The 23,010-nt window shown below is 35.4% G+C and overlaps 1 protein-coding gene and 1 pseudogene across 2 annotated transcripts in view; one reads left to right on the top strand and one right to left on the bottom strand.

Annotated features, from left to right (window-relative positions):
- The window catches only part of LRRTM4 (leucine rich repeat transmembrane neuronal 4), a 768,419-nt gene that overhangs the window by 96,730 nt on the left and 648,679 nt on the right, over positions 1-23,010 (top strand). The window lies entirely within an intron of this gene.
- LOC105514625 lies at positions 2,788-11,101 on the bottom strand (annotated as a pseudogene).

Here is a 23,010-nt window from a genome sequence, read left to right as displayed (position 1 = left end):
TCACTATGGCTGTCGTCAAGCCGAAGAACCAGGGGAAACCAATGTTGCAACTCTCAGTCCTAGACAGAAGATCTGAGGTGCTGGAGGGCTGTTCATTGCAAGTTCCAGAGTCCAAAGGCCAGAAAACCTAGAGTTCAGATGTCCAATGGCTGGAGAAAGAAAAGGTGTCCCGGATCCAGAAAATATAGTAAATTGGCCTTTCCTCTGACTTTTTGTTTTTTCTGGGCCCCCATCTGATTGGATGGTGCCTGCCCCCACTGAGAGCAGATCTTCCCCCACTCAGTCCCCTGAAATGACAATATCCTCTGGAAACACCTTCACAGATACACCTCAAAACGATGCTTTACAGCTATCTGGGTATCTCTCAATCCAGTCAAGTTCTTTTCTTTTCTTTTCTTTTCTTTTCTTTTCTTTTCTTTTTTTGAGACAGAGTTTCACTGTTGCTGCCCAGGCTGGAGTGCAATGGCACGATCTCAACTCACCACAACCTTTCTCCTGGGTTCAAGTGATTCTCCTGCCTCAGCCTCCTGAGTAGCTGGGATTACAGGCATGTGCCACCACACCCGGTTAATTTTGTATTTTTAGTAGAGACGGGGTTTCTCCATGTTGGTCAGGCTGGTCTCGAACTCCTGACATCAGGTGATCCTCCCGCCTCGGCCTCCCAAAGTGCTAGGATTACAGGCGTGAGCCACTGCACCCGGCCCAATCCAGTCAAGATAATTCTAAAATTAATCATCGCATGCCGCCTTATTATATCTTATTATAATGTCTTATTATAAGCTAGAATGGAATAAGAAAGAGGTTAATTTTAAAAGGTTAACAGGCTACCTAGTTTTTAAATGATTATATGGGATATAAGGCCATTTTTTAATTGACAGATAAAAATATGTATTTTTAATTGACAGATAAAAATATGTATTTTTAATTGACAGATAAAAATATGTATTTTTAATTGACAGATAAAAATATATGTATTTATTGTGTACAACATAATGTTTTAAAGTATGTATACATTGCGGAATAACTAAAGCTAGCTAATTAACAGATGCATCAGCTCACATTGTAATTATTTTTGTGGTGAAAACAAGATCCACTCTTGCATGTTTCAAGAATACAATATATTATTATTAACTCTAGTCACCATGTTTTAAAGCAGCGGGTTTTTTTTGGTTTTGTTTTTGTTTTTGTTTTTTTTTTTAGACACAGCCTTACTATGCTGCCCAGGCTGCTGGAGTGCAGTGGCAGAATCATAGCTCACTGCAACCTCCGCCTCCTGAATCCCCTGATTCAGCCTCCCGAGTATTTGGAATTACAGGCATGTGCCACCACGCCTGGCTAATCTTTTATCTTTAGTAGAGATAGGGCTTCACCATGTTGGTCAGGCTAGTCTGTAACTCCTGACCTAAAGCAATCCACTTGCCTCGGCCTCCCAAAGTGCTGCAATTATAGGCATGAGCCACCCCACCCTGCAGATTTCTTGAATTAACTCCTCCTATCGCGATAGAAATTTTATATCCTTTGATCAATATCTCCCCTACCCCTTCTTTCTGTCCCAGCTCCTGATAACCACCATTCCACTCTCTATTTCTATGAGTTCAACTTTTTCTGATTCCACATACACATAAAGTGAAATCATGTGGTATTTGTCTTTGTATGCCTGGCTTAGTTCATTTAAAGTGATGTTCTCCAGGTTTATCTATGTTGATGTAAATGACAGGATTTTTTTTTTCTTTTTTAAGGCTGAGGAGTATTCCACTGTGTATGTGTACCACATTTCCTTTGTCCACTCATCTGTTGATGGACACTTAGGTTGATTCTGTGTCTTGGCTATGGTGAATAATGCTGCAAAATCATGGGAGTTCAGGAGTCTCTTAAACATACCAATTTCTTTTTCTTTGGATATATATTTAGGAGTGAGATTGCTTTCTGAGTGAAAGAGCATATTGTAATTCTTAGATAATTTTCCTGGGTCATAAATGATACCTTATAATCTATTATTCCGTATCTTGAATTGTTCTTTAAATGCTTTATTTCACACTTGTTCACACTGGAACTCAACTGCCAGTTGTCTCAACTGCCAACTGTCTTACCCTACACAGCTCCATGAGTTCTTCCTGCACTTTACTCCCACTGATTCAGCATTCCTTTGCTTAGAATAGCTTGGATAATTTACTGTGTACTCCCACTTTTAGGTTATTTATAAAAATCTTTAAATAAAATTACTGTCAAACCCAGGGAATGACATTGTTAAACTTTCCCATCCAGTAAAGGATTAATTTAGCTCTGTTCTTTTTCTTCTAATTGTGTCTACTCCTTATTGACAGTGATCAATAGGTATTTGTTAAGCAGCACACTATGTGCTTAAAAGTATACCAGAGTCTTGGGACACACCGATGAATTCAAAGACATTAAAAGGATTCTACTTAATCACAAGGCAATTAAACTTTATTTGCTTTTTTAACGGTCTCAATAATGAAAATTTACTTAAGAGCATGCAATAGTTATATTCACCATTTACTGTTCTTATTCTTCCAATAATGAATGGCCTTATCTGTGTTTTCTATTGACAATACACAGGCAAACTTTAACTTTTCTTCTAAGTTTTAAACAGTTATCCAATTGATACTAACATTATTTAGAGGCTATATCTAAAAAATATGAACTTTTAAAAATATTACTGAGAATGGGAAAAGGCAATATTCTACTGTAGGCTAAGAGTTCTTCTCACATTAAATGAGTGATTCTTAAATATAAAATTATGGAACAGGGGCAGTCTCCTGATGGCAGTTTTGCCAGGTCAAAGTGAAATAATAAAAATGAGAACATTAACCACAGTTTAACAAAAAGTTACATTTATGTAATTGCCATGTCTATCCTAATGTCCTTCTGATTTGTGTGTGTGTTAATATATCCTGTTTCTACTGATGATGTGGTTATTGGACAAGGAACGTGGGCATTTTTAATGTCCGTAGTTGGCGTGTCAGTCCATTCTCATGCTTCTACAAAGAACTGCCCAAGACTGGGTAATTTATAAAGGAAAGAGGTTTAATTGACTCATAGTTCCTCATGACTGAAGAGGCCTCGGAAAACTGATAGTCATGACAGAAAGGGAAGGAAACACATCCTTCTTCACATGGTGGCAGGAAGGAGAAGTGTCAAGCAGAAGTGGGGAAAACCCCTTATAAAACCATCAGATCTTGTGAGAACTCACTCACTCTCACAAGAACAGTTGCATGGAGGTAACCACCCCCATGATTCAATTACCTCACACTGGGCCCCTCCCAGGACATGTGAAATTTATGGGAACTACAATTCAAGATGAGATTTGGGTGGGGACACAGCCAAACCGTGTCAGTTGGTAAATGGGAAAGCTGGCAAATTTGTGCTACTCTTCCTCACTTCTTTAAATGTCATATGGTATGTTGGATTCTAAATATTAGTAATATTGATTTATATATCAATAAGCAAAGAATTTTAACTCTTCAGTAGAGCCTTGGCTACAAGGTCTAAGTAAAGATTGTATGTCCCCAAATCCCACAGTGTTCTCCCATATTCTTTCTCTATGGCCAGCTGATGGCCAAATCATATACTTTGAGGTGAAAATATATGTTAAATCAACAACTCAACTACATATCTGCTTCACATAGAAGTTTAATTTGCAAAACTCATATTGCTCTAAAACTCTTGGCTTCAGACTCTCAATAAATGAGAGTTTTCTCTGTGCTGATAAATCATTGTTACATGCATTTGTGTACATTCAAATCTACACTCCTTTTCACTTAGCAAACATGTCCTTACAGGGAAAAATACTTTAACTTGGTAAAAGATAAATATATACATGAAAGTAGAATTAATGTAGTGATACATAACTCCACTGTGGGCTGAGTCCTTATTTGTTATTTTTTCAACAATTTTTTTCTCAGATATTAACTAGGTCCCAAGCACTTTGCTATATTCTAGAAAAGAATAAAGCTAGACTGGGTGCGGTGGCTCACGCCTGTAATCCCAGCACTTTGGGAGGCTGAGGTGGGCTGATCATGAGGTCAAGAGATCAAGATCATCCTGGCCAACATGATTAAACCCCATCTCCGCTAAAAAGACAAAAATTAGCTGGCCGTGGTGGCGCATGCCTGTAGTCCCAGCTACTCCGGAATCTGAGGCAAGAGAATCACTTGAACCTGGGAGACCGAGGTTGCAGTGAGTGGAGATTGCACCACTGTAGTCTAGCAAAAGAGCAAGACTCTATCAAATAAATAAATAAATAAATAAAGCCAGACATAGTCACAACTCTAGCTTAAAGAATAAAGGGGAATACAGGTAGCCATCCATAGCCTTATTAGAAAATACACATTTGTCACTGTGGAGAGATTTCTTTCTCTCTCTCTCTCTCTCTTTCTTTCTCTCTCTCTCTGTGTGTGCATGTGTGTATATGTGTGTGCATACAGCTTCTCTGTGTGTGTACATATTTGTACTCACATACACAGGGAGAGAGAGAAAAAGAGAGACAGAGAGCATGCAGAAATCTGAAGAATAAGTGAAAGTTAATAAAAAGGGATTTCAAAGTAGGGGAGGAAAAGAAGGCCCTGAGGCTACAGGGAAACAGGTAAGGATGAGGGGCCAAGTGAAGGCAGAAATGAAAGGTAAGCAGGGGTGATTCAATGCTTCTAAAAGGAAAGGAAAGCCTGTAGGTGTTTTGCTCAGGGAATATCAATATCTGATCAATGTGATGGAATCATAGCTCTAGCTGAATGCAGAGAATGGACTGCAGGGAAGCTGGGGGGTACAGGAACGTAGATGATTTAGGTTCCTATTGTAGATATTAAGGGAAAAGGTAAAATCGCAGCTGAACTAAGAAAATTTGTGTTAGTGAAAGATACTAAGAAGTAAATGAGCCTGAGTAGCATTTAACAAGTAGATTCAAAATAATTTTTGATTAATTGGACAGGGGAAATAGGGAGATGGATATCAGCGATGACTTTTTTTCTTTCGTTTTTTTTTTTTTAAAGACAGTCTCACTCTGTTGCCCAGGTTGGAGTGGTCTAGTGGCACGATCTCAGCTCACTGCAACTCGGTCTCCCAGGTTCAAGTGATTCTCCTGCCTCAGTCTCCTGAGTAGCTGGGACTGCAGGCGTGCACCACCACACCCAGCTAATTTTTTGGTTTTTATTTGGTAGAGACAAGGTTTCACCACGTTGACCAGGCTGGTCTCAAATTCCTGGCCTCAAGTGATCCGCCTGCCTTGGCCTTTCTAAAATGCTAGGATTACTGGTGTGAGCTCCCATGCCTGGCCAGGATTGACTTTTAATCACTGACTTAGAAGCTGGGTTCATACAGGTTCTATTACATGAGGAGCCAAGGTTTAAAGGGAGATCTGGATGTAGACCATGCAGAGATTTGAGATATCCAAAAGACTTTGTCAAGGAGGCAGCCGGTATACATATCTGGGGCTAAAAGTAAGATCTGGCCTTAAGATGTAAATTTCTTGTTCATCCACTTATAGGTGTCAATTGCTACATATATGATTATCTAGGGAAACATTATAGGATGAAAAGAAGACAATCTTTAGAGGCAGCCTTGAGGAATTCAAATCAGTAGAGAAGGTAAGATTCCAGACAAGGCAGAAAATGGATTGCCTAACATAAGACAAGAAACACAAAAGGTACATGACAAGGAAGCCAAGGTAAATACAGGTCCAGGCTAACAAAAGTAAATGCTACTTAGGAGCCAAGTATTATGATGGTTGGAAAATATCCAGTGGATTTAGAAAAATGTGTTTGGTGATAATCATGAGACATTTGGAAGTAGAATAATAGATTAAGTTAATAACTAGGCTGAGAAATGTGTAAAAAGTTAGAAAATTGAGAGAATAACTACAGAGAGCTCTTAGAAGAAACTTGTCTTTGAAACTGGAAAGTCTCTAAATTGGTCCTTAATTTTCAGATGTTAGGCTTACTTTGAACGAATAAAATATAGAAGTAAAACTTAAGGAATATAAATTAAAATCTTTAAAGATTGTTAAATACCAAATTCCTCACTCCATGAGTGTAGTTTTATTTAGCACAGGTCTTTTTGTAATTGGAATAGTTTTTTAATAGACACCATGCTTAATCATCCTCAAGAATCTGCCACTGTGATTCAAAGATGTTTCATATTCCACTTAAAACATCAAGCATCTAAAATAAAAAGAATATATTAGTTCACCTCCTGGAGCTTTGAGATATTTTAATAAAAACAACTAACACTAATAATGGACTCATTAACACTTCCCTTTGTCATGTATAAGTATCCCTGGGTCTATAGCCAAATATAGTATAACCTTCAGCAGGAGTGTATATGTGATTAAGACTGGAATTTCCTCAAGTTTGAAGCAAATCTTCAAAATACTTGTTTGTTCTGATTCATTTTTAGTTAAATACCCTCAAGAAGTTTACATGAACTGCGACGGAAAATTGTACAATCATCACTAAAGTGTTACTTGATGGTTTCTGGAAATTGTCCTTTGCTAAAATAGTTCATCCATCAGAAAGTTGCTAACAAAGACATCAAATTGCAAAATATGTATTCCATTGGAATAAGAAAGTGGTTTTGGTTAAAAATCAAACTATTCTACAGGAGAATGATGATACTTCGTGTCTATTATTAACACTTTAAAACTGAAGAGTTTACCCGGTATTTTCTGAGCTCATCAATTCACTGTATAATGGAGTATATTATGGAAAACTCGCGAATGCCAAAAAGCAGGAAAATATATCCAGAGCTAAACTTCTTTCCATGGAGGATGAATAGAAAACATTATTTTGAAGACTTTTTTTTTTCTAAAAATTCAGTTTTCTAGTGATTGCTTCTTGTGTCAAAAACAACAAAAATAACAATAAACTAAAATGTACAGAACACTTGCTATATGCCCAGGAGTATGCCAAGTTTGCATGATTGCTAAGAACTTGAGCACTAACAAAAAAACAGACAACTTAGTTTCAGATTCTGACCTCTCAGTCCTCTAAGCACGGTAACATCTGCCACCCATAAAGTTGTTGATATAAATGGTTTAAAAATTACCTACTTAGGTAATGACAAAACACATGTATAGGTAATTTAGAAGATAAATAATAAAATGAATAAAGATAAAAGATTATAATTGGCAGCTTAATGAATACAGCTGAAAAACAATATGGCATTTTATATGTAATTAAGTGGAATGTGAAGGACTGTACAAAAGACTTGTTGTCATTTGCACTTTGGGATTCCTGAACCCCGGCTCACATACTGTGAATTGGCTCACTCAGGATCCATTTTCATCTACCCTATCTGTTTTATGCAGATTAGAAAATGAAACTCATATTTTCCTACATACCTTCTAGTCAGGCATGACTTTGCAACACAATTCTGACTGTTGAAAAGTTGGAAGTCTTTTAGGAATTAGCTGCCTATCTACATAGAAAGATAATGCTTTGAAATAAAGTTTTGCCCCTTCCATCCTATTCCTTAGATATGGTGCTTCAGCAACCAATCATGACCATCGGTAGTGTTAGAGATGGCAGAAAGGATAGTACGGACTTGTTACTGATGACACCATGGTGCCATGATACTATCCCTGAGCTTTTCATTATGTCAGATAAACAAAGCACTCCTTGTTTAGGTAATTGTTACAGAAGGTTTAATGTTTTCTTACCAAATGCATTTTTCATATCTACGGATAGTGATTTGTCTTCATGTATCAATAATATTTAGAATGATGAGAACTTATATTCAGTTATTTAAATTCTGGGAATTATTCCAAAGAGATGGATTTATAAAAGACCCGTGTGCCCTAAAATAAATGAGTTTGGTTAAAAAAATTACGTGCAAAAAGTATTTATGTCGATATTATTTATAACACTGAAAAGTAGAAAAAAATTTGATGGTAAGTAGGCGATGAAAAGTAAATTAAACAAGTTATACTTGTTTCATGGGCCATTATCTAGCAATAAAATGACTCTTAAAATGAGTAATGCTAAAAAAAATTCAATCTAAAGAGAACATTAAAAAATTAACATTTAAAATTACATACAATATGATTAAAATTCCACATTAAAGCAAGTAATCCTAAGGTTTGTGTCAAGTTGATATATGTTATGGAATATTTTGTTGCTATTTTATTGTATGTTTTTTCCCTTAATATGACTACAGTAGGGGTTAAATAGAAACTTGTAAACTTTAAAAACTGTTATTATGCCAAATTTTGAAAACATACAATAAAGAGAATGCCATATGATAAATTCCAATTGTTTCACATATATTCTATACTTTCTTCTTTTTTCACTCTAGATTATTTTGAACCAGCTACCAACATCATACCACATTCCTGCAACAATTTTAGTCTGTATCTTAGAAATAGGAGAATGCTTTTAAAACAATAAACACTAAATAAACACTATATCATCATCAGGCCTAGAAGATTCTAAATACTTTCATAATATCATAATTAAATATTCTATTTTTTCACATTTCTATGGTTTCATAAATTGTTTTCTGCTTATTATATCAATAAGAAAGCAAATGCATTCCATCTCTTGCAAATGGTTGATGTATCACATTGCCTCATATTACTTCTTTGCAATTTATTTCTTGAAGAAACTGTGACATCTTTCCAGTAGAGTATCTTAAAGTATGGATTTAACAAATTGCAACTTGTTGGTACCATTTATTACATTTCTCCATCAGACATGTATGCCATTTATCAACAAGAATATGGTGTATATGGTGTTTTGTTCTTTCATGTTTATGTGGTATTAACAGTCATAATAATCAATGCCAAAATCCACCTTTTATAGAGCTTACAAAAAGTGGTATTTTACTTTAAATATTTCTAGTTTTATTAACTGGAATACTTGCACAAAGAACAACTTTATCTCTTCAACTACAGTCATGCATTGCGTAACAATGAGGATCCATTCTGAGAAATGCATCAATAGATGATTTTGTCTTTGTTCAAACATCATAAAGTATATACTTACATAAACCTAGATGGCACAGACTACCACATGCATAGGCTCTATGGTATAATAGGCTATACGATATAGGTTACAAACCTGTCCAGCACGTTACTCTACTGAACACTAGACAATTATAACACAATGATAAGTATTTTTGTATCTAAACATAGAATAGTTACAGTAAAAACACAGTATTATAGACTTATAAGACCCCTGTTGTATATGTGGTCCATTGTTGACCAAAATATCATTATTCATTGCATGACTGTATTTGGTTATCTCAAGCTTTCTCAACTCTGGTGCTATTGACGATTTTGGACTAGATAATTCTTTGTCATGAGGAATTGTTCTGTGCATTGTAGGATATTCAGTCACGTGTCTGGAATCTTCCTTCTAAATGGCAATAATGCATTTCCCTAGATTTGACAACCAAAAAGGTCTCTAAGACATTGCCAATGACCCCTGAGGGCAAAGATAAAAAAATCCAGTTGAGAACCACTGGGTTATCTTAAGATGTATATATGAAAAGCAGGATATGTTTGATTCTTTTCCTTTATTTATCAGTTTCCCAAATGACCAGTTAGTTCTCAAGCTTTCCTTAGAGGAGACATAATAACTCATAATTTTAAATGTGATTTATGTCTTTGTATTCACTGTAGCTACTAGTTCTATTTATGCTCATATTTTCTTATTTTTAATCTGTGAAACCCTTTTCTACTTGGTTTCTAAATTTCTTTGATACATCTAGTGGCCTTGTTTCCTGCTATACTAAGTTCTTTCAAGCTAATTTTATGTATTTTTGTGTAAAATTTGTGTATTTTCTGCACAGGCCTGGAGCCCACTATTTCTCCAAGGAGTCTTGTCTTTTTTTTACTAGGAAATATAATTTAGAAAATACAATCTGGATGTTTGAGGTGCTCATTAGTCTCAAGGCCCTTTCAGTGGACAAAAATGGGAATAAATATGTATATATATGAGATATATATATATATCACACATACACACACACACAAACACACACAGAGTCATATTTCCAATTCCATTTCAGTATGCATAGCTTTTTTTCTTATTCTTTAACCTTATACCTGTATCTCCTTTCTCCACTGCTGCAAACTTTAATACCCAATGATACTAACATAGTCACTCATTTGCTTTATACTTGTGGTGGGCAGACAGTAAAGCTGCCCTTAAATTTCTTACCTCCTACTAATTAGACCCTAGTGTAATCTCATACGCTTGAATGTGGGCTGGACACAGTGACTCAATTCTTTTTTTTTTTTTAATCCTGCCACAATATTTTTAATAACATACAAAGGTCTGACATGTCACCCAGGGACCCATTTCACCCACTGCTCTGTTTGGCCGCCAGTCTTTTGTCTCTCTCTTCAGCAATGGTTAGGCGGATACCCTTTCCTTGGGGAAGGGAAATCCATGGTTTGCTGCCCTTGCCAATAACAAAAATGTTGGAAAGTCGAGTGGCAAAGTTGTTGCCATTGGCATCTTTCACATGAACCATGTTAAAAGATCCAACGTGCCTCTCTCTGTTGGTGATCACACCAATTCTTCCCAGGTTGGCACCTCCAGTCACCATACACAGGTTACCAGTGTCGAACTTAATGAAATCAGTAATCTTGCCAGTCTCCAAATCAATCTGAATATCATTCACCTTGATGAGGGGATCAGGGTAGCGGATGGTGCGGACATCATGAGTCACCAGATGAGGGATTCCTTTTGTGCCCACAAAGATCTTTCTCACTTTGCATAACTTGTACTTGGCCTCCTCTGGTGTAATACGATGTACAGCAAAGCAACCCTTGGTGTCATAGATCAGACGGAAATTCTCTCCCATCTTGTCAATGCTGATGACATCCATGAATCCAGCAGGATAGGTTATATCAGTTCAGACCTTGCCATCAATCTTAATGAACCTCTGCATGCAAATCTCCTTTACTTCATCTCCTGTCAGGGCATACTTAAGTCTGTTCCTTAGGAAAATGATGAGGGGGAGACACTCTCAACTTGTGGGGACCGGTGGATGGATGAGGAGCAAACACACTGGTCAATTTATCCAGCATCCAATCCTTTGGAGCTGCTACCTGCTTCAGATGCTTCTTGGGACCATGAGCCATGGCTGCGTTAGGCAAGGAAAGAGACAGTGACTCAATTCTAATGAATAGAATTTGACAAAAGTGATTGAATGTCACTTCCTAGGTTACATTACCAAAAGAGCATAACTTCTGTCTTGCTGGCTTTATGTAGTTCTTTGCTGGTTTGCTTTGAGGTAATCCATGTGTTCTGTTATAAACTGCCCTATGGTGAGGTCCACATGGCAAGAAACTGAGGAAGACCTCCCAGCAAGAGCTAGAGAGGATCTGAGGTCCTCAGATGAACAGCCTACAAACAATTGAATCCTGCCAACACCCATGTGAGTGAGCTAGGAAGCAGATCCTTTCACAGCTGACCCTTGGGTTGATTCTAATGACAGAAACACCAGCCAACACCTTCATCCCAGTCTTTGGAGAAAAGTCAAGTGCAGACACTCAGTTAAACTGCACCCAGATTCCCACCTTCACAAACTGTCCCCAGGTGCGGAATAGGTCTACAGTACAAGCGCGGCTTTCTGTGTTTACTGATCGTATTTCTTCTATGGTTACTCAATCGTTTCTTTCCTTTGTAATTCTGGAAGGCACCTGGGCAAGCATGATTAATCCTAGTTTTTCTTTTTTTTTTCTTGAAGCTCCCTTGTAAAATCTTACATGCTTTTATTTGAAACCCACACAACTTTATTATGTAATGTCCATACTAGGTACTGTGGAAAATGGAAATTCATAAATTAGTAATAACCCCAAACAAAATACAGTCAGCCCTCTGTATGCATCTGTGATTTTTTACATCATGGATTCAACTAACTGTGGATCAAAATTATTCAAAAATAAATTGCAGCTCTATTGAACATGTACAGACTTTTTTCTTGTCATTGTTTCCTAAGCAATACAGTATAACAACTAGCATTTATTTACATAGCACTTACATTGTGTTAAGTATTATAAGTAATCTAGAGATGATTAAAAGTATTTGAGAATATTTGTGTGGGCTGTATGCAAATACTATGCTGTTTTGTATAAGGGACTTGAACATCCATGGATTTTAATATCAGTGAGAAGTTCTGGAACCAATCCCTCATAGATACTGAGGGACAACTGTATATAACACATGCCAAACTGTGGAACCTTCTATTGACACAGCATTAATGTTTCTTAGCCATTAATTTCCTTAACCAAGAACATGAGTCTTGGAATTAACTTTGGCCTCAAGTGTTTGTAATCACAGCATAGGCAGTAAGCCAAAGAAAATAAATAGATAAATCCACTGACGGGACAGACGAAAATAATGTATTTATGGGTTCACTCACACGACAAATATTTATTGTGTCTACTATGTATTGGGTACTTAGAATAGTACTATTAGAATACACTAATAGTAAATATTGGGTACTATTCTAAGTACCCAATATATATGAGTAAATAAAGAAGACTTAAAAATGCCTTTGTGAAACTTATAATCTAGCAGAAATATATAAGCAATAAACATGAAGAATAAGTGAACATCAGGAGGCAGGGATCCTAGGACCACCTTGAAAGTCTGTTAGCCACAGTAAGTAAGTGCCATTATATAGTGGAAGCTGGAAAATGCTATGGAGATAAATAAAGTTGGTCAGAGGAGAAGGAGTACACAGATGGGGCTTGGTTTAAATCGAAGCAAGATAGATAATGAAGATCTTTTTAAGAAAGTGACTTTGTGCAAAGTCATATGTATGACTCAGGAGAAAACAACTCAGGCTGGAAGAACAGCAAGTCCAAATATTTGAGTGTGCCTGCTATGGTCTAGTAACAGCAAGGGAGTCGTGTTGCTGGGACAGAATGAAGAAAAGTAGAAAGTGAAAAAGACATTGAGGGGACACTGGCTTTTGAAGGGCCAAATAGGCATAAGAGGATTTTGCCTTTTTCTCTGCAAATAATGGAGAATCACTGGAAATTTTTGAGCACAGAATTATTAGTAAATTAGGACAACCCACGTCTTATTTCAGTCTCTGTGATTCAAAATAAATCAAGAGCATATGCTCAGTGATGGAGCACCGTGTAATAATTTTATAACCTGACCCTAAATTTGTACGTATCTTTGATATACAAACATATTATTTTTCTCAGTTTAATATCTGTATAAACTCTTCAAAAATTGAAATGGACAAAAGTATACCAACTAATCAGATCATGTCACATAGTATTTTTAGAAGTCATCAGGAATACTATGTGTAACACTGCTATTGTTCCTACCTCACAGAATCACTTTGGAGAACTCCACAAGTCCTCATTATCTGTGCCAAAAAAAAATATCAAAAATGTAGTTAGGGTCTACGCTAAGAACCCCTGACACAAAAATAACACAGTTGTGTGCTGTTTACGTCTTCTTAATGCACAAGGGCTTCCCTAATGAAAGTTTGCATTTGTTTGCTTCAAAAATCATCCTATGCCATTAAACTAACTTTCAAAGACTAGTCATCTAATTAATATGATTTTGTTCTCTCTTTAGTCCTATCTCTCTTTTGGGAACTATTATTATTCAAACAGTAGGTAGAGCGGTATATTTTTTCTTGTTTCTTAAGCTTTCATTTTTCTTGTTTCTTAAGCTTTCATTTATTATTATTTCCCATTATTTTAAAAAATGTTCTGTGTTCATCTTAGCTTGGGCTTGTATAACAAAATATCATAGACTGGGTGGCTTAACTAACAAAGACTAATTTTTGTGCAGTTCTAGAGGCTGGAAGTTCAAGATCAGGGTGCCAGCATGGTCAATTTCCATCAGGGTTCAGTTTCCGATGAAGGCTCTCTCCTTGACTTGCTGACAGCCATCAAAGTAAGACTCCACTCATATGAGCTCATTTTACCTTAATTACCTCCTAAAAACCATATCTCTAAACAGAGTCACATTGGGAGTTAGAGCTTCAACTCCCAAATTCAAATTCATATGAATGTTGTGAGGACACAATTCAGTCTTGCATACATGTATATATACATGTATATACACAGATATACTTGTACCATATTCATACATATGCATACATAGTATGTGCATACATAAATATGCATACTATGTGTGTGTGTAAAATATAGACAAATATGTATCTATACACATATACATACATATATACTTCCTATTTCATTTCTTATTAATAGCTTTAGTTCTCTTAAGAATTTAAAATTTAAATTTGTTTTTCTTTGATTCTAAAATTCTCTCCTATTACACCTTCTTCACAGTAAATCACCTATTGGAATTTGTCAGTTTCATCGCTTATTTTTCAAACCACTGGGTTCCTTAAACAAATAGTAAATTCTCATTGTCTATTCACACTGTCCCACTCATATTAGACAAACCTGCACCTTGAGTGAATGTTTATCTTCAGATTGAATTCAGGGACTAGGAAGTTGTCACTTAACAGGCAGTAGGAAGAAGTTTTCCTTTCACTGTGAGCTGAAAGTAAATGAGTTTCAGAGGAGAGTCCCTTCCTGAAATGTGCAAGAAAGCTCCTAGTTCCGTCTTTGACAAGAGAAATAGAGGTGGGTCTTTCTCGTTTGCATAATAGAGAAATGATTTCACTTTTGAGTAGAGCTCCCAGAGGGCAGCCAGGGTAGCAAGATCAGCAATATTTTTCCAGATATGAGTTTAAGATGTGAGTAGAAGCAATTCATCCCCTAATGTTGGAGAAATAGCCTAGACCCAACAGGTACATTTATCTAGTTCATACATGCAAGGATGCCTGGGAACCAAGAATTGACATGTGTGGCACCCCTTTAGAAAAAATTTCCCTCTTTTTCACCTCCCCATCATTTCCATCAGTGTTTGCTATTTATATTAGTTGAGTCATTTCAGTAGAATATATCAGGATAAAGATAAAGTCCTCCTATGCCTGTTGAGCCATGTAAGACCCAGGACTCCAACACCCTTTGACTTTATCTTTTCTCTTACGGAAATCAGGTTTCATCTCAGTTTTTAAAACTTTGTTTCATGCATCTTGTGTTATTGCTATATTCTCTTAAGAAAAGAAAATTTAACAAGGTAATAAATGTTCACTTAGTAAAATTTTCCGTCTTGGTGTTTACGCAATTTTGTATTAGGCATAATTGAAAGTCAAGAGAATTCTTGACTTTCATGAGTTTACTATGTAGTTAGAATTTCATAAATACCTAATGTAGATGACGGGTTGATGGGTGCAACAAACCACCATGGCAGGTGTATACCTATGTAACAAACCTGCACATTCTGCACATGTATCCCAGAACTAAAAAAAAATAGTTCAGGCATGATTAATTAAACAGAGATAATTACAGTAAGCCTGGGATAACCTCCTTGCCGACTCTGATATAAATTCCAATGGAAATACAAAATAATGGAGCTCAGAATAAATTCAGGGTTCACTAAGAGATACATTGGAAATGTCTTGAAATGGTTTTAAAGGAAATCATGGGTGTGAGTGGGTGGAAATTTTACCTGGCCCATGCCAAAAATAAGCAAATGTGAGAATAAATGAAGTTGCAAGAATCACTAGAGGATTCTCAAGTAAGGAAAGTTCAGAGATAGCTTAGGTGATAGGCTTTAAAAATATATTAGATTGGATTTAGCATCTATACATTTTTTTCCATTTAGTAAACAATTTGCAGTTGACACAATACATCTCAAGATTATTTCATATGTGCTAAACAATCTAGTGTCAATAATAATTATCAGGTTTCTACAATATGATTAGTTGTGTCATGGGAAAATAAATGTGTCAAAGAATAGTATTCTCTAATTTCATCACTTGTCAGCATTGAAATGGCCAAAGATTCCAAATAAATTCACACGTTTTCCTTTGATCCAGACTCAGATAAAATTGGAATGGATCTTGAAAAGGAAGGATTTTCATAGCAATGTAATATCGAATTTGTGTAGGAAATATTCTGAAACATAGAAGTGATGCAAAGGACATAGAGTATAAGCTAAGAGTCTCAGTGGATGTCTGACAGAAACTAGTTTTGTCTAATATATATATATACACTGCTGATGACTTCCTCCAGTAAACCATGACTAGGAGAGAAAAAAAAAAAAAACAATTGAAAAGAATGATTGCTTTCTCGTGATTCTTTTTGCTACTGATTTAGAAACTCTTTTGTGTTCTTAGCATTTGTAGTCCCAATAAAATAAGAAAATAATATTAAAATAGGTAAACTATAGAAATGCAGTTTCCAAAACAGGTTCTCAAGGTGGTTCCCTTTGGTATATGAACTATTCATCTGATAATCTCACCTAGCTTTACAATGTATATACATATATACATATGTATATGTGGCATATATGCATATACATGCATATATACAGATATATTTGTTCCATATTCATGTATATACATACATAGTATGCATAAATATACATGCTATATATATGTACAATATAGACAAAAATATGTATCTATACACATATACATACATATATACGTCCCAGATCATTTCTTTTTAATAGCTTCTTTCTTTCCCTTAAGAATTTAAATTTTAGATTTGTTTTTCTTTGATCCTAAAATTCTTTCCTGTTACATCTTCTTCACAGTAAATCACCTGTTGGAATTTGTAAGTTTGATTGCTTATTTTTCAAACCACTTTCAAAAGATGTGGGCTGCATATTATACATGTGAAATGACTTATAAAGGGACTTTAAATAAGAACACACATTCTTTAAATCACATGATTTCAAAAGTCAGATTATTTGAGTTTCACCCCCAAATGACAATTTAATAAATTATTTTGCAGTTTATTTTACATGTAAACAAATAAACAACAGTGTAATTGTTCATGCACTCATATGTCTAAAGTAAAAAAAAATATTAAAATGTTTCTTAGAAGATCAAGGTACTGCTGTATGATTTTTTTAATGGATGACTTTTTATCATGTTTTCCAAATTCTATGCTTACCAATTTAGCAACATTTTTTCTTAGTGACCCTTTAGTGAATTAAAGCATAAGCAGGCTACATATAAATGAAATTTGATACAAATACTTTTCTAAGTAAAATTGAAATTTAAAATTTTTTCAAATATCGAATTTTAAAAAATATATTATGTATAGATTTCAGAAAATATTTTTGAACTTGCTTTTTAAGTAATGCAAAACCATTTAGGTTGTTTAAAGGGAAATTTTTATTTTATACATTTAATATAATTTATTACAGCATGAGAAAATATATTTGATATTAGTTACTGACCTACTTCCTTCAAAGTTCTGTGTCCTGTGGTGAAAATAATAGAAATATAATAATTTAGTGTGTAATGTACCAGTTGACTTTACAAATATTACCGTAGCATTTAATAAGCAAGAATCCACTTTCCTTGCATTTATATTGTATCAGGTATTCTCTAAATAAATATTCAATACTTCTCACTTTAAAAATCTATTTTAATATATTAATTAATTAAAAAATTCGTAGACACAAAATGGTCTTTGATTGATGAATTAGTCCTTCAGGGAAGAAGTAGATGTGGCAGTTTCTGGTTTTATCATTTTTGTTCACTCATCTACCTCTAGCACCCACAGCCATGATTGACACAGAGGAGGCACTCAAAAGATATATGTCAAATGAATGATGATTGAATGAATAGCTACTATAAGCTTGTTCATTTGTTATTTAATTATTAGGGAAGGAGATATGATAGCTAATGAACTCACATTTTAGAAGGCTTCTGAAGTATGTTTTATAAATAGACCTAAAGAAAAATAAAATATTACAGTATTTCACTGGACCTCTTTAATTTAAAGACCCATTTATACAGTTATCATATTAACTTCTTTATATATATATATATATTTTTGACACAGTATCTTCAGTTTTTCTGTAAGAAAGAAGCCCTTTTTATTAAACAGGGGATGCCTATTTCTGGTGGTTTTGTCTGAAGTGGTATGATTTGGCTAAGATTCCATTAATAAACAGCATAGTAAGAGATACCTTTTGACAATAGTAATTTCCTGTGTTTATTTTTATGGAGGGCCAGAACTATCTGATTTTTTAAATTGAGAATGAATTTGTAGCCATTTTAATGTTGGGCGATTATCAATCTTTCTAACAGTAGCATATGTTCATGAACAAACTCTAAGCATGAAACAAAACCTCTTACAAGCAAATGTTTCGGTACTTACCATGAGTTATATATTTATTTCAGAAAAAAATTACGGATGGACTGAACAATCTACAAGTAGCCACAGAATAATATTTGTTGCAAAATGCCCAAAAGTGTAATAACATCAGGCTTGTTCATTTGTAGGCTCCTTATGAGCCTACAAAATAACGTTGTGGATTTTTATTAGTTACTGTTTATTAGTTACTGTCACTAATTTTGCAGTCATTTGAAAGTCCACAAGACTTACAGGGCAAAATTAAGGAAATATTATTCTATCCCATAGTAAAGCAGGTTGAATAAATGGAGTCATCAAACAATAGAAAAGGTGCAAATCATATTTTATTTTAAAGAAAAAAGAGATGTGACATGAACTATGAAAACAAAAATAATTGTATATCCTCCCACTACATCTTGATTCTATACTACAAATTAAGGAAAATATTAGCCAATTATATATATTTACTACATAGGATTTTGGTCACCATCTAGTAACCAAAAATAAATCCATAATGTTTGGCTTTGGTAAGTTAGCTAGCATGTAATCAATGACATTCATTTGTGTTTTATTTATTTATGCATGTGACAAATATCTAAGGAATATCTATTATATACCAACACTGTGCTAAGGTCTGTAATACAAAACCTGCTTCTGCTCTCAAGGAATTAAGCCCAGTTGAGTACAGACAAATAAATAGGCAATCATAGTACAAAATATAGAGACGAGAGAAAGGTACTAGGAAACATTTTTAGGAAGTAACCTGTAAAATGAATTCAAGAGGAGACTCCTGGAAAAAATAGTACTTCTAAGGAAGCTACATGCTGAAAGGAAATTCAACAGGCAAATAGATGGGAGCAATAGAATGTTCCAGGCAAAATGAACAGTATGTGCAAAAGTTTCCATAGAGAGTCCAGAGAACATGATGTTTTAGAAGAACTAAATATACTTTTAAATAATGGAATTGATCCATGGAATTTAATAAGGCTAGATGAATAAGTTTTGAGTTCAGTAAGAAATCTTGATAGTTACAAAACTGACAAAGAATAAAATTGAGGAATTAATATGTTCTTGCACCTGGAAGAGTAGAAAGCAACTTTCAACTGGAAGATATATTATACAGTACAGCCTGTAATACAGTTAAAATGAATAATTATTAGCATGAAGAAATGCATTTCTCTAAGAGAAGTCTGTTACATGTAATTAAGACATAATCATTCTTCCATTATCAGAATTGTATGCAGAAGTATTATTTTCCTAAAAATATTCCTTCAGAAAAAATGTGTATATAATATTTGGATAAAGTGAACAAACGTATGTCTTCTTAGGTAATTTTTCAGTGAGTATGATTTGTAGTACACTGGAGTGCAAACATAGCAGCACAATTTAGAATTATAATCAATATTTACTCCTTCCTAAATCACTACAATCTAATCTTTCAAAAGCCTATTTTGGAATGATTAGATTTCAATGGGACATTAGAGGCTATCTTCTCTACCTTCTTTGTATTATGTGTGGAAACTCAAAAGCAATGAAAAAAAGGCATTGGAAAGTGTCAAAGTCTATCTTCAATTTTAGTTTTGATGCCTGATTTTCCAGCCAGGCAGCTCAGACACCGAAAGTGGATTATTGATGCTGCCTGTGTGTGAGGGAAGATGGTATAAAGCGGGGCAGGAGGCACAGGAATATTTGCTCATTGATCACATAAACTAAAGCACAAATTCCTTGCATGAACAGTATACTACTGCCTTCACTTTTGGTGCTCCCCAATAGGCATTGTTTCCAAAGAAAGTATGATTGGGTAAGAACAATCCGCCATCACTATGAGAAACTGTAGGAAAAAGCACATCCCTATGGCAAACTGTACTTAAAATTCTATCTAATTACTTCTGTTGCTGGTAGTTGTCTGGGGTTGACAAATAATTGAAGAGCCAAAATACTCTGAGATAAACAGAAGTATGAACAAGGCTTATTGGGGACACAGAAGAAGATCACTACCATTATCAATACAAGGTTTGGGGAGAGGGCAGAGGAACAGAGGAAGGATGGTTGACACTAGTAAATCAACTGTTCACATAGTACTAAGTATTTCGCTCTTTTTTTTTTTTGTAGTATGTACCAGACTAAATTATAACTCTCTGTGTACTTGTTTGTCTTGCCTTGAAGCCAAAGATCTGGCTTACTCATCTTTGTTTTCTCAGCTCTTAATATAAAGCCTACCACTTAAGAAGCCTTCAATGTCTGTCTGTTGAATGAAAGGAAGGTTAAAAAAAGTGAAAAGAAAGAGATATACAGGAAGAAAATAAGTAGAGAGAGAGAGAGACAGGAAGAAAGGAAATAAAAGGGTAAAAGAAACCTGACATAGTCATGTGGGATTAGAAGCATTTTAATTTGAAGTAACAGTATAACCTCAAGTGCCTTGTCAGTTAGGAGTATTGCAAATATCTCCTCACTTTCCCAGTGTAATGAATCGGATTTGTAGTGAACTCTACTTTCAGGAAAGTCTCATTGATGTTTGAAGGACCACAGCTATCCACACAGTCCAGAAGATCTCTAAGGGAATTAACATAACCTTAACATATGGATATATGGGGTTTTGTGTGTGTGTGTGTGTGTATATAATATATATATATAAACTAGATGGAAATATTATCAATGTTTGCCTATTACTCTGCTTATGAATCTTATGTCCATATGTATAAGTATAGTTTCATTCCATTAGATGATAGTGTGCATTTTTTCCTGATTGGGGGAGAGAGGAGAGGAGAGAAGAGGAACTCTATTGTGGTTATTTGTGTTTTGCTTCTCAACATCAATTCTCCCCCTTCTGGTAACATCTTCCCATATGTGCTGTGCGAAATCACCCTTCTAATTATTACATTTAAGTAAAATTTTTTCCATCATTAATTGTGTTGGCTTAAGCCAGCTGGACTGTCCATTCCACAAGTAACAATGTTTGGTCCAGAATAGGGCAAATACTACATTCAGAACAAGAAGATCAAAAGAAAGATCTCCTGTGGCTTCTGAAAAAGAAAGATTTTCACTGTTTGCAATGAGTTTAGGATGAGTTTAGGAGGCTGGGACTGCTACAGCCAATTGGTTACATGAAAGGAGGCAGCTTGATGATGAAACCAACACCCAGAGGAAAGGGCCCTGAGACATGGATCTCAGTGACCCGGTTTGAGCCTTCACAGCAACTAAAGCCAGACCTACTCATGTTCATTTTAGGTCTATCAAGCAACAAATTTCCTTTTAGTTCAAGCCAATTTGAGTTAGGATTTCTGCTAATTACAAGCAAAAGAACCCTTAATGATGCAAGTGCTGGACTGGGAATAATAACACCAATAGTTGAGTCAATGGTCTTGCCATTAACCAACTGCACATGGGAGCAAATCACCTCTATAGCAGAGAAAGCTGTCTCCAAAAAAGGAGAAGTCTTTCCTTTCTACTTCAAAAATGTATTCAGAGCCTCAGTAGAGAAGATGTACACAAAAACGCTTTTTAAGTAGTAAATTGCTAAACAACTATAAGAGAGTATTATTGAAACTTCAGAGATGTAGAGTAGAATAAGCATCATTTTTTCCCTCTTACTACCAAAAAAAAAATGAGGCACAAAAATTAGATAGTAGAAACTTAAATTAAGATATTTAAATTTACTATCCAATATGTCAGCCATTCCATGCTGCTTATTTTACTTTAATTTTTATATATATCAACAGAATAGTTCTCACTCACTAGTGATGTGTGGAATAATACTGAAAATTATGTTTTATTAGTGACACTAATTTCTGATTAGTTTTTGTACACACTTTCCCTCTTAATACTCTTGTGGCCAGGGTTACACTTACAGATTGTGATTGCACAGACACGGCCGTATGTTTCAATGTTGTCATATCTTCAGTCACAGACAGACATGATTCCAAGCAGCCACATTTCCTTTTTACAAGGAGTAATTCACATTTAGGCTGTTTGAATTACTCTTGGGGTTAGCACATGAAGAAGGCATTATCCCAAGATTAAACACTGGTAGCTGCTTGCAAAACGCTTGCAAATACAGAATATTTGCTAGATGGCTGAACAGATGCAATTGTGAGATGCTAGAGATTTAGGGAACTCTTAGGAGTGGAATATATTAAGAGAGGATACTTTTTTTCTACCGTCTGCTAGTCTTTGCTCAGAGATAAGTTTATTTATTTCAAATGGCATCCTTCTAGAATCTTTATTGTACTGTGAACTAAAATGTTGCCCCTACATTTTTTACCTGTGTCTAGTGTCCTTGCTCAATCCACTTACCTACCTTTCATTCCTGGCACTGAGGAGATATTTATGTTGATGGGTGTTGGAGGCCCTTATGAATAATACAAAACAAAGGTAGAACTCAGCCTGTGGAATGCAGAGACAAGTGGTCCATCCTTAAATAACTCGTGTAAAGACTACAGTTGACCTTATGGGGGACTGGTGTTGAGGCAGGGCTGATGCCACAGCAGCTCATTCCTAAAATCAAGTGAGAGAAGGAAGAGGAAATCATGACCCCTAAAACCAAGATCTCACTGACAGTAGTTCACGTGCTCTTCAAAGATAAAGATGAGATTGTATGTATTCTTGTCTTTCAGAGCAAGCAAACTGCCTTTTTAAACTTGTCTAAATGAACACATTGGTGTGTTGATCAGATGAGAGCTAGGTTAGAAATCCAAGACCCTGGGGGCCGGTCGCAGTGCCTCATGCCTGTAATCCCAGCCCTTTGGGAGGCCAAGGTGGGAGGATCATGAGGTCAGGAGATCGAGACCATCCTGGCTGACACGGTGGAACCCCGTCTCTGTTAAAAAATACAAAAAAAAAAAAAA

This window comes from Colobus angolensis, unplaced genomic scaffold (genome assembly GCF_000951035.1).
Source record: "Colobus angolensis palliatus isolate OR3802 unplaced genomic scaffold, Cang.pa_1.0 Scaffold249, whole genome shotgun sequence".
NCBI classification, from domain to species: Eukaryota; Metazoa; Chordata; class Mammalia; order Primates; family Cercopithecidae; genus Colobus; species Colobus angolensis.
Note: the sequence above shows the minus strand (reverse complement) of the source record. Positions and strands in the feature narration are given on the sequence as shown.